At 43.0% G+C, this 13,920-nt stretch overlaps 1 pseudogene; it reads left to right on the top strand.

Annotated features, from left to right (window-relative positions):
• The first annotated feature begins 237 nt into the window (after positions 1-237).
• On the top strand, positions 238-12,720 carry LOC146688366 (uncharacterized; annotated as a pseudogene).
• The last annotated feature ends 1,200 nt before the right edge of the window (positions 12,721-13,920 follow it).

Below are 13,920 nucleotides of genomic sequence, written 5' to 3'. Positions count from 1 at the left end.
ACTTCTGTCATATGTCTGGACACTTGATCTAAACAGAATGCAAGAGTTAAATATTGATTTTAAAAATAAATGCTTTAATTTTCCCTTGTTTGTACTCAAACTTACGGAGCCCCGCAGGGGACATGGGAGAAAAAAAAATTAAGACAGACTTTTGCGAGATCCCGCAAAACTTTTGCGAGATCTCGCAAAAGATCCCGCTCCTTTTTTGATAGCGTTTCAGTTGAAGGGTGCGGTGCTATGGTATGGGGCTCCGTACGGTGCGGACATGGAGGAGGATTTAGAACATTTCTTGCGGTCAAGAGAGGTCCCACACGACGACATCATGCACATGCAACAAGACAAAGTACGTATAAACAACAAAGCATTAAACACCGCGGTTCAAAAGGCGAGTAACTTGTTGAAAAACCGAGGTCGTATATGCAGGCCTTTAATGTTAATTCTTGTAAATATGTTCAGGTTCATTAAACATAACTCATTAAGTGCACATATGTTTTGAAATTTCAAATCGTGTCCAAATTCATGGACTGCATCCTCCCGAGAACTCGGGCTTCGTGGTCTACGTGGGCCGGGTCCTCAGAAGGTCGGGTAGGCCGGAAGTAAACGGCTGGGGAAATTGGATGGTCTAGCCTTCTGATTTGCGTCACCGCTATCTCGGTGGAGTTTAATAAACTCGGCTGCCCGCTCCTTGCTATCTAAAATATAAGACGACACTGGAGTAAATTCTCGACCATCTCACACTTCTGTTTAATCAGTTTTCTGTTTGACGTTGATTAAGTGGTGTAAAACCAAGGAGGAACCCACCCAGGGGATTAATAAAGTTTTATTTTATCGAATTTAATGTCTCCTCCTTGAATCGCTACCTTATCGTGGTGGAGGGGTTTGTGTGTCCCAGGGATCCCAGGGGCTATGTTGTCTGGGGGCTTTCGCCCCCTGGTAGGGTCTCCCATGGCAAATTGGTCCTGGGTGAGGGACCAGACAAAGAGCGATTCAGAAGACCCTTATGAAAAGAACACCGAGGGAACAGTTTACCCTACCCGGGATAGGGTTACCGGGGCCCCGCCCTGGAGCCAGGCCCGGGGAGGGTGCCCGAGGGCGAGCGTCTGGTGGCCGGGCCTTAGTCCATGGGGCCCGGCCGGGCACGGCCCGAAGAGGAGACATGGGCCCATCCTCCCGCAGGCCCACCACCCGCAGGAGGTGCCATAGGGGTCGGGTGCATTGTGTGTTGGGTGGCGGCCAGGAGCGGAGGCCCTGGTGGACTGACCCCCGGCTGCCAAGACTGGCAATAGGGACATGGAATGTCACCTCTCTGGTGGGGAAGGAGCCTGAGTTAGTGCGTGAGGTTGAGAGGTACCGGCTAGATATAGTCGGGCTCACCTCTACGCATGGCTTGGGCTCTGGAACCAGTCTCCTGGAGAGGGGCTGGACTCTGTCTCAGTCTGGAGTTGACCCTGGTGAGAGGCAGCGGGCTGGGGTGGGTATTCTAATATCCCCTTGGCTTGCTGCCGGTACGTTGGGGTTTTTCCCGGTGGATGAGAGGGTTTGTTCCCTGCACCTTAGGGTCGGGGAACGGGTCCTGACTGTCATCTGTGCTTATGCGCCGAGTGGCAGTTCGGAGTACCCAGCCTTCTTAGAGTCCCTGGGGGGGGGGGGGGGGGGGGGGGGGTGCTGGAGGGTGCTCCACCTGGAGACTCTGTTGTTCTGCTGGGAGACTTCAATGCTCACGTGGGTAACGACAGGGAGACCTGGAGGGGCGTGATTGGGAGGAACGGCCTCCCTGATCTGAACCCGAGCGGTGCTTTGTTATTGGACTTCTGTGCTAATCACAGTTTGGCCATAACGAAGAGTGTCCATAAGTGCACGTGGCACCAGGACGCTCTAGGCTGTAGGTCGATGATCGATTTTGTAATCGTATCACCAGACCTGCGACCATATGTTCTGGACACTCGGGTAAAGAGAGGGGCTGAGCTGTCAACTGATCACCAACTGGCGGTGAGTTGGATCAGGTGGCGGGGGAGGACGCTGGACAGACCTGGTGCACCTAAACGCGTAGTGAGGGTGTGCTGGGAATGTCTAGCAGAGGCCCCAGTCCGCGAGATCTTCAACGCAAACCTCCGGCAGAGCTTCAACAGCATTCCGAGGGAGACTGGGGACATTGAGTCCGAATGGACCATGTTCAGCGACTCCATTGCCGAAGCTGCTGCATTGACCTGCGGCCACAAGATGGCTGGTGCCTGCCGTGGTGGTAATCCCCGAACCAAATGGTGGGCACCAGAGGTGAAGGGAGCCACCAGGCTGAAGAAGGAGTCCTATCGGGCTTGGTTAGCCTGTGAGGCAGCCGACAGGTATCGACAGGCCAAGCGGAATGCGGCTCGGGCAGTGGCTGAAGCAAAAACTCGGGTGTGGGAGGAGTTCGGAGAGGCCATGGAAAAAGACTTTCGGACTGCCTCGAAGAGATTCTGGCAAACCGTCAGGCAACTCAGGAGGAGAAAGCGGTGCTCTACCTGCACTGTGTATAGTGCTGGCGGAGCGCTGCTGACGTCGACTGAGAAAATTGTCAGGCGGTGGAAGGAATACTTCGAGGACCTCCTTAATCCCACTGACGCGTCTTCCGAGGAGGAAGCAGAGTCTGGGGATGAGGGGAATGACCCGCCAATTTCCGGGGGCGAGGTCACTGAGGCAGTTAAACAACTCCTTGGTGGCAGAGCCCCTGGTGTTGATGAGGTCCACCCCGAGTTCCTGAAGGCTCTGGACGTTGTAGGGCTGTCCTGGTTGACACGCCTCTGCAATGTTGCGTGGAGATCAGGGGCAGTACCTGTGGACTGGCAGACCAGGGTGGAGGTCCCCATCTTTAAGAAGGGGGACCGGAGGGTGTGTTCCAACTACAGGGGATCACACTCCTCAGCCTCCCTGGGAAAGTCTATGCCAGGGTGCTGGAAAGGAGAGTTTGTCCGCTAGTCGAACCTCGGATACAGGAGGAACAATGCGGTTTTCGTCCTGGTCGCGGAACACTGGACCAGCTCTTTATCCTCTCGAAGATACTTGAGGGTGCATGGGAGTTTGCCCAACCAGTCTACATGTGTTTTGTGGACTTGGAGAAGGCATTCGACCGTGTCCCTCGGGGTGTCCTGTGGGAGGTGTTGCGGGAGTATGGGGTGTCTGGCCCATTGCTACGGGCCATTCGATCCCTATACAACCGTTGCAAGAGCTTGGTTCGCATTGCCGGCAATAAGTCGGACTCGTTCCCGGTGGGTGATGGGCTCCGCCAGGGCTGCCCTTTGTCTCCGGTTCTGTTCATAATTTTTATGGACAGGATTTCTAGGCGCAGCCAAGTGGCGGAGGGCTTTCGCTTTGGTGGCCTCAGAATCTCATCTCTGATTTTTGCGGATGATGTGGTTCTGTTGGCCTCATCGGGTGAGGGCCTCCAGCTCGCACTGGAACGGTTCGCAGCCGAGTGCGAAGCTGCGGGAATGAGGATCAGCACCTCCAAATCTGAGGCCATGGTTCTCAGCCGGAAAAGGGTGGAGTGCCCACTCCGGGTCGGGGATGAGTTCCTGCCCCAAGTGGAGGAGTTCAAGTATCTCGGGGTCTTGTTCGCGAGTGATGGGAGAAGGGAGCCGGAGATCGACAGACGGATTGGGGCTGCAGCTGCAGTAATGCAGACGCTGCACCGGTCCATCGTGGTGAAGAGGGAGCTGAGTGTAAAAGCGAAGCTCTCAATTTACCGGTCGATCTACGACCCTACCCTCACCTATGGCCACGAGCTGTGGGTAGTGACCGAAAGAACGAGCTCATGGATACAAGCGGCAGAAATGAGCTTCCTCCGAAGGGTGGCTGGCCTCTCCCTTAGAGATAGGGTGAGAAGTTCGGCCATCCGGGAGGGGCTCAGAGTAGAGTAGTGATGTTCGATTTGTGAACGAATTGTTCAATACTCGAGAATCACTTTACTGACTCATGAATCATGATTCACAAGCCCAACTGACTCACTGACTCATCCCTGTTGCTGTTAGCAAACTAATTCCATTAGTAGAAATATATCTAGCTTATAATTAAAATTGTGGGGGGAAAAACAACAGCCAGTTTCGTAACAAAAGCATTCTGCTCTGAACTGGAACAAAAAACCCTGAGTAGAAGCTCACATCAACAAAATAGCTCCACGGTTCACAGTAGCATCGCGCTGCTAACATGCTAACAACACATTTGAGCTACTCACCCCGTCCCTTCCTGTGCTGAATCGTAAGCATAAGCGAATCACTCAGGAATCGCTCACCCCCTCCCTCCTGTGCTGAATCAAAGAGCAAACGAATCACTCAGGACTCACTAACCCCCTCCCTCCTGTGCTGAATCAAAGAGCAAACGAATCACTCAGGACTCGCTCACCCCCTCCCTCCTGTGCTGAATCATAGAGCAAGCGAACGAGTCACTCACTCACTCACTAACCCCCTCCCTCCTGTGCTGAATCATAGAGCGAGCGAGCGCGCGAATCACTCACTCACCCCCTCCCTCCTGGCTCACAGCTTCTTCTTCTTCTTGGTTGGCAACCAATGTTAAGGCGCATTACCGCCCCCTGGCTCATAGCGCAGTGGACATTTAGATGAGAAAATATATATTTGACACACTTAAGGAAAATACTAATAAAATAAAAATAAACAAAATAAATGTTTATTAAGCAATTTGGATAGGAAATTGCTTAATTTTAGAAATGTCTTTGCTCTTTTTTTTCTCTATAAAATAGTTGTTTTGGGGTTTTTTTTAATCATTCATCTTAGCAGTGGGATTTACATGAAAAGGGAAACAAATTAAGTTTGAGTGAAAATGTAAAATTTTTGCACTCTCTGATCAACTGACTCAGTGAATCAAATGACTCAAAACACCCGATTCACTTTGGTGAGTGACTCATTAACACTCGATTCAGTAAAAAGAATCAAATTTACCATCACTAGAGTAGAGCCGCTGCTGGTCCACATCGAAAGGAGCCAGTTGAGGTGGTTCGGGCATCTGACAAGGATGCCCCCTGGGCGCCTCCTGGGTGAGGTGTTCCAGGCATGTCCCACCGGGAGGAGGCCCCGGGGCAGGCCCAGGACACGCTGGAGAGATTATATCTCTCGGCTGGCCTGGGAACGCCTTGGAGTTCCCCTGGATAAGCTGGAGGAGGTGGCTGGGGAGAGGGAGGTCTGGGCCTCTTTGCTTAGGCTGCTGCCCCCGCGACCCGGCCTCGGATAAAGCGGATGAAGATGGATGGATGGATGGAATTTAATGTAATAACTTTAATCTCAGCCAAACCGTTTTACTCACGAACAAATGAAACACTGAAAAAAGCCAAACATTAACATTTTTAGGATGTCTAAGTGTTTTATATATTACGTTTAGCCTGAGTAGCAAAAGTCCGTGGTGATCTGAAAATAATGTGCCGGGAGTTGTGCCGTTCTCCGCGGCTTTAGTGACCCTTGAGCTCTCGGCTACCTATTGAGCTGGTGGGTAACAGACCTCAAGGAAAACGTCGAAGCACTTTTGCAAATATGCGATATCTTGATAAACCGAGCAGATATTTCAAGTTTATACACCCACGTTCTCCCCTGAAATATGTTAAAAGTTTATTTTGTGACCCAGAAAGATTAATAACGGTCAATTTAAAAAACTTATTAGCGGCTGCCATTACCGGAAACTGGAGTTTGGCTGGGCCGCACTTTGAATTCTGGGATATGGTGGGCCACAAAACACACACCCAACCCATCCTTCAAATTCGGTGAAAAGTGAATGTTTGTAATTCTTTGTATTACACCCCCTGGCATATGTTAATTTTGTTCTGGTTGTATACATGTTCTGTATACTGTTTCTTAATAAAGTTCAATAATTAAAAAAAAAAAAATCGGTGAAAAGGAGGACGCATTTGTCCGCTGCATTCGGAGGAGTTTACGAATTTAAAATAGAATCTTTGTAGAGATTGCCATAATTGTTGTACATTTCTGTGCAAATAAAAAAAAAAAGGAGTCTACGAATTTGGATAGCCTTCGGCGCATCGCTGTGACATAATCGGTCTACAAAAGGGTCCTCAGGAGGATGCAGCCCATGAATTTGGACAATGTGATAAATAAAGTAAAAAAAAAAAAAAGAGGTTGCAGCCCATGAATTTGGATGTTGTTATCTGGCTGTGCCATTACCATGGTAACATGGACACCATGGCACAAAATACTTGGTGGTGGAACTTACCTTACTTATACCTTACTAGCAAAATATTTTTTAGTAACGTAGTATATAAATTAGAGATGGACCGATCCGATATTACGTATCGGTATCGGTCCGATACTGACCTAAATTACTGGATCGGATATCGGAGAAAAATAAAAAATGTAATCCGATCCATTAAATATCACGAAAGCACCTCACAAAACTTGCAACACGCTGTAACTCACCTCAGAACGTTAGCACGTCGGAGCAGTATGCATCACGTGATAGAGCGGCTGTGGCATGCGGGACCTGTGGTCTGGATAGCATTTGGAGCTTCGCTAGCAACCCGGCATTTCATCTCCGACAAAATTATCCCCGAGAGAAGTAAAGCAAGTGTGTAAGTCCATCTCTGAATGTTTGTAAAGCATTCCTGCGTTAAGCTTAACAAACGATATATGGAGCGACTGCCTCTTCTTGCTGCTACTTCAATCATGAAACTGATTAATGATCAGCTGATCGGCTTTTCTGTCGCGAGTCTGTCTCTCTTGTTTGTTTTTGGCCCACTTTGCACCAGAAAGAGGAAACCAGTGGATAAACAACGCAGCACATTTAAGCTTGATAAGCTGTTGTTAGAATTTATTTAATATTAATTTCTACACCAGGATCTTTTTCTACGTAGCTGACGCTGGTAACTGTGCAGGGGCGGATCTAGCAAAGTTTAGCCAGGGGGGCCGATAGGGCATTAACAGGGAAAAGGGGGCGCAAAGACATACTTTTCTTTCTTATTCTCATTTAAAATGTCTAGCTTTTAATAAATAATTATCTGACACCCAAAGTTTTAATTTGATGTAAAATAAATAGAAGTCAATTACTGTATATAGTGACTATTAAGTCACTATATACAGTAATTGACTGTATATAGTGCAGCAAATGCAGCAAGATATTTAAAAAAACAGTTTTGTCGATTAAAAAACACTATATCGGATTCATATCGGTATCGACAGATATCCAAATTTATGATATCGGTATCAGTATAGTAATAGTAGTAGATATTTATATTAGAGATGGTACGATACCACTTTTTTATGTCCGATACCAATACTAACACAACAACAGTAAAGTAATAAGATAGAAGTTGACAGAGTAACTTTTGATAATGATCATGAACAGTGATTAAGAACTCTATTCTAATACAGTTAGTATTCCATGTGTGCTAGTGTGGCTTCCTAGAATAAAAGTATATTAATAGCATTTCTCTAATGTTTTATGTCTGCAGGTGGATAAGGCAGTGCTGTCCGTCATGACTGATGGACAAATGGCAAAATACATAAGGACATATGGTGACAGAGTAGCTGTCCAGTCCTTCTGTCAACAAACTAAGTACAGCACAGATAAAGAGACTCTTCTGCAGAACCTAAGAGATAAAATTGCGGCACGGAAAGTAAGATCAAAAACCAAAGGAGTGCTGTGTGGTTCATCAGGTGTGTTCCACAAGCAAAGTGAAGGGATGGCAAGACATTTAAATACTGCAGGAGAGAAGACCTGCAGAAAAATAGAAATCGGATGGCTTCATTTAAGCAGTAATGAGTACCGTCAAGTGAGAACCAGAAATGGTGGAGGAACAAGACGTGCAACTGTGGAAAAAACTACAACTGTAGCTAAGATTTTGGAAATGGGAAAGGACCTGTTTTTTCCAGATGGGTACTCACCAAAAGGGAGAGTTGAAGACTTTGTCATTGATGTCTGTGATTTTAAAAGAAATCCGATTGCTTTAGATGACCCTGTTGGCAAACTTTATGAACAAACCAAATTGAAGCTCCTGAGATTTTACATTTGCACGAAAGATGAAACACCGTTGACAGTTCAGTCCTCATCTGAAGAGGATTTTTCTGTCAGCATAACTGAAGAAGATTCACCGGTGACATTACTTGGATTTGACAGTGAGACAGATGATTTTGTCCCAGATCTACTTGAACATGGGGATTCATCTGACAGTGACACTGGCAAACAGGTTTGTTAAAATAAGAAAGTTATTATTACAAATAGAGATGGCACGATACCACTTTTTTATGTCCGATACCGATACCGATATCATAAATTTGGATATCTGCCGATACCGATATGAATCCGATGTAGTGTTTTTTAATCGACAAAACTGTTTTTTAAATATCTTGCTGCATTTTGTATAAGTTCATACTCAAGTTTAAAACAACAACTACACTAAAGCTATTCTGTTATACCTGTATGCAAAAAAAAAATTTAATAGTTCAGCAATACTGATCAATCTAATAAACTTAAACCTACACCATCCTCCCTATTCTGGTATTTTAAAGAGTACTTAGCGTAAATATTAAGCAACCTAACTAATAGGGTTCCAACTCCCAGCAACAACAAAAATAAATAAATAAAAAATAGGGAACCACCCCTCACACTCCCCCTCATGATGCTTAATCGACGTAATCAACCTTAATTTGATGCAGTGTGAAAAAAAATGCACAGAAATCAATTATTTTTCAAGAAATATTAAATAGATTCAACATCTTTCTTCAACAAAATAGCAGACTGCACAGATGGTACCTTTCCAAAGGAAAAAGTACTATAGCTTACTAGGGTATTTATATTAGACTTAATAGTCACTATATACAGTAATTGACTTCTATTCATTTTACATCAAATTAAAACTTTGGGTGTCAGATAATTATTTATTAAAAGCTAGACATTTTAAATGAGAATAAGAAAGAAAGGTATGTCTTTGTGCCCCCTTTTCCCTGTTAATGCCCTATCGGCCCCCCTGGCTAAACTTTGCTAGATCCGCCCCTGCACAGTTACCAGCCGTCAGCTACGTAGAAAAAGATCCTGGTGTAGAAAGTAATATTAAATAAATTCTAACAACAGCTTATCAAGCTTAAATGTGCTGCTGTTGTTTATCCGCTGGTTTCCTCTTTCTGGTGCAAAGTGGGCCAAAAACAAACAAGAGAGACACGGACTCGCGACAGAAAAGCCGATCAGCTGATCATTAATCAGTTTCATGATTGAAGTAGCAGCAAGAAGAGGCAGTCGCTCCATATATCGTTTAAGCTTAACGCAGGAATGCTTTACAAACATTCAGAGATGGACTTACACACTTGCTTTACTTCTCTCGGGGATAATTTTGTCGGAGATGAAATGCCGGGTTGCTAGCGAAGCTCCAAATGCTATCCAGACCACAGGTCCCGCATGCCACAGCCGCTCTATCACGTGATGCATACTGCTCCGACGTGCTAACGTTCTGAGGTGAGTTACGGCGTGTTGCAAGTTTTGTGAGGTGCTTTCGTGATATTTAATGGATCGGATTACATTTTTTATTTTTCTCCGATATCCGATCCAGTAATTTAGGTCAGTATCGGACCGATACCGATACGTAATATCGGATCGGTCCATCTCTAATTACAAATAATGATCACTTTAAAGTTACTGTATTTTGTTGTGTTTAGTAGTGCTCGGTGGTAACATGCGACATTTTCTAATTTTGTTGTACTATTGTACTAGGTATGACTGTGTAACTGCAATAAAGAGTTATTCAAGTGCTTTATGTACATCTACGAATATTTGCACTTCTGTAGGATGAAATTATTCCAGGAATTTGTTGTTGACTTGTATGGTAAGGTACATTTAATACATCTGTGAAAGACTTACAGCTTTGTATTCATTAACATGTACAAAATGACTGGCTGCTGAAAAAATAATTGAATTATTTTCGTTTGTGTCTTGTGTTTGTTTTCTGGTTCACAGATTCACAATTTCCATATGGAACACAATCCAAAAAAACTGAAATCACTCTGTGAGGCAGTGACAACACAAAGTCCAGGAAAATCCCATCATATGCATTCAACCCCAACAGACATTAAAAACACTGTCGTGGGAAGCGGCAGCAGACTGACTCAAGTGATCATGATTTCCCTGACCACTGCTCTGAAATTATTGATCTGACCAGTATAGTTCCTAACAAATCCTTCAAACTAGAGTCCTGGGACAAACTTCCAGAAGATTTTGAATTTCGTTTTCCACACATAGACGAAGCGGATACGGTTGTATGGAATCCTGAAGAGGATCTTGTCAGAGCAGATGGTGATGACACAGTCGTGATAACCCTGAATTATGTCAACAGTGAGGATCTCAGACAGGTAAGACCATGGACAGTTGTGGTTGATATGGTTTAAGTGTGACAAAATATGGAAATTTATTAATAATCAAATTCAGTAACTTGCATAGTTCTGATTTAAAAAAAGCTGATCATGCATTCCTGCTTGGACAAAATTTAAGCATGTGTGTTATTTTCTGTAATATTCTTTTGGATCTTAAAAGAAATAACCTACAGTACTGTGAAACACTTGCTCGATTTCTATTAATCAGAATTCATCTCTTGTTTGTTTAAAACTTGATTTTTTTGCAGCAATAATACAACATTTTAAGTAGTAAGAAGTACATGAAGATATGATAAAAACATGTGGAATTCCACTGTAATATGTTTTTTTACTCTTGTAAGTGAGACATGTAGGCTGAAAATAAAGAGGTGTATTTTTGTTCTATTTCTTAAGACCTATTGACATATTTTGCAGACTTTTTAAGAACATTCATGATTTGGAATAGGCCAAGGTAGAAGATTGAAGAAGAGTCTTCTAATCTTGAAGGGTTAAGGTGTCTGTTGTCAATTAATGCCATACTTCCTTCTCAGAATGCCGACACAAATGGATTACCTATGGATGGTTTCCTGCTACCATTGTCTTCAGCTAATGGCTTGCCCACACCCCATATGCAGTCAATACAGGAGGAAGCACCCCAGATTGCACAGGTAACATGGATCAATTCAGGCAACCATAAACACCTACCTTTACATACTGTAGAGATGCCAAAATTTCATGCTATTTTCGGAGGATATGGCAGTTTGTGGGTCCATTTGAATTAAAAGGATATTGTCAGTTGACAGAGAAAATTCCAGTGTTTTACATTAAGATAAGATTAAACAGGAAATTTAGTCTTGAAATAAAATTATTTACATAACACAGCAGTGAGACATTGTTTTGGTGTCACTATTGTGTTCTCTACCTATTTTGCACAGGAGTCTTCTCATACATGTAAAGAACACTTGTATAATTTTCTGTGAGGCATACAAGGACATCCATCAGGCCACAATATTAATGTTATAGATAAATTGTCAGTGCAACCATGTTTGGGAATATACAGCCCACTAAAATTAGACAAATAAATTTCAAACTTTTTCAGAACATTGATATTGTGTAATCTGTACAATTCATTTGCATTTCTTATGGAATGTGCATGTTTTGTCTTTTACTCAGGACCATGGACTGAATTTCATCGCACAAGGTTTGCCTTTAGATTCAAGCAACCAACTTTCCCCATCAAATTCAGGAGACCCACAGAGCCCCCTACATGTATCAATTCGCAGGATAAAAGTTGTTGATGATCTTTTGGCTGTATTTATGGACAGTCGCATTCTGAATGAGACTTTAAAGATGAACTTTGTAAATGAAAATGCTGTTGATGATGCTGGGGTGTCAAGGGAGGTTTACACTGCATTTTGGGAGCAATTTTTGGAACAGTGTGAAGGTGAAAATGAACGAGTTCCAAGGCTTGAGGCCAGACTTTAGTGAGGCTGAATGGCAAGCAGTTGGGCAGATATGGGTGAAAGGCTTACTAGACCACGGTGTCTTTCCAGTGAGGCTGTCAAGGGCTTTCATTTTAGCTTGCATCCACAGAATGGACTCAGTTGATGTAGACATTCTGATTGCATCGTTTCTCAACTATCTCCCTCCTGTTGAGAGATCAGCTGTTGAGAAGGCTCTCCAAGGCACAATGGATGAAAATGATGAAGAGGACCTGCTTGACCTTTTACAAGGATGGGTTCCCACTTCCTACCACCTAAGAACAACATGCAGCCTGCCATTGAAACAATGGCTCATAAGGCCATTCTCCAAGAGCCAAAGTTTAACCATCTTCAGCGTTATGTTAAAAACGCTGATGAAACCAAAGCTGAAAAAATCCTGCGCTTCTGCACAGGATCTTCTGTGATATGTGTTGACAAAATTTTGGTGTGCTTTAATGCTGAAACTGGGCTCAACAGAAGGCCTGTTGCTCACACCTGTGGAGCTACCCTTAAAGTGCCATGCACTTACAGTTCTTATCCTGAATTTCGCACAGAGTTCGACAATGTCCTTTCCAGCAATTACTTTGAAATGGACATCATTTGAACTTGATGAGTGTACTAATGGTTACAGCTGTAATTGTTATTTGTATGATTATCCTTGAGTTCATAAATTCTGTCTTGTTTCATTTTGTCATTGAAGCATTTGATATATTCAGCCGTATAACAAGCAGTCACAAATTTAATTTTCTGATGGTTTAGTTGTATGTTAGCTCAGATTTCACAAGGACTCTTTATTGTTTAAAATTCTTTGAAAATGACCGCATCTTTAACTTCTGTTGAAAACAAGGTTTGTGTTTAGCGTTAGAGGGACAGATCACATCAAAATTTGCTGTACACATTGTCATTGTTTTCTTTTACTCCTGCCATCAGCCAGAATAAAGGCTCGCTTTTGTTTTAAGTTCAGTGTCCTCTCTCTCTCCTTGTCTGCTTTTGGGTACGTTCTCTCAACACACCTGCATACCCTGCAGTGACACACATTGGCTTGCTGTTTATCCATCTAGAATGTTTTGTCGTGAGTTGCCTAGTTTTGGGAAATATTAGCTGTAGAGATCTCTTCCTTGTTGAAAAACTACATGAAGCTACATAAGGTCTACATAAAGACATTGCTACTAAGCATTAAGTACCACGTGAAACAAGAGAAGGGTAGGCTTGTACAGTCAATATCTCTAAAATTGGTCAACTCACACTAAAACAATGTGGATTAAGGAATACTACAGCTAGCGAACAGAAAAATGTGTAAATTTGATTTTAGGGTGAAAAGTCCATTAATATTAGTAAAGAATGTCACTATGGTTGCGAAAAAAGTTATTGAAAGTTAATGATAATGACAAATTCTTAAAGCTGATGTGGCCTATAAACATAATCTTGTAACAATAAGTCCTATTTTCCCTTGATTAGCTTCCAAAATGTTTACTAGTTGTTTTGTTAAAAAGCATTTTGCCATCACAAGTTATTTTTTTTGAAAGGACTTTGCCATAATGTGACATACAGATGATTTACAATTCTTTATACTGTCTTATATAATTACAAATTAACAAGCAATGATAATCAGATTTAACAGTTTCTTGGATAAACAAGATTGTAGGCCAGGATTTCTAATTAGATTAAATAGTATATATGGTTAATTATAAAATATTGCTACATTTTTGACAGATTATGCACTTCTGTCTACCCTTCTCTGAAATTAAAGTGCCTGGGAACACAGGCAGTCAATACACAGATGTTGTCGATATGCTTTTGTCATTTGCAATTTTTTAGTTGTCTGTACTACATAGTCCAAAAAAAAAATTAGAAATTGATTAGATTTCAGTTTATTTGTCCGGTAGTTCAACAACACATATCATCCTTTCAGAAGTGGTGAGTTTTGCAAAAATAGCATTCGAATGAAATTGCTGTTCATCAACAGAACAGGTGGGTGCAAAGAATTTGTTATTCAACTGATAAAATAAGCTTCAGATAAATTCAGTGACCAAAAAAAGAATGTTTATATCTATTAGAAATTCTAAGAGTTCAAAAGGTCTCAATTTAGTTCTTTATTTTTTCAGTTTTGT

This window comes from Copadichromis virginalis, linkage group LG18, assembly GCF_057382275.1.
Source record: "Copadichromis virginalis isolate Kocher_CV1m ecotype Utaka linkage group LG18, C_Virginalis_male_GT1.1, whole genome shotgun sequence".
Taxonomy (NCBI): Eukaryota; Metazoa; Chordata; class Actinopteri; order Cichliformes; family Cichlidae; genus Copadichromis; species Copadichromis virginalis.
Note: the sequence above shows the minus strand (reverse complement) of the source record. Positions and strands in the feature narration are given on the sequence as shown.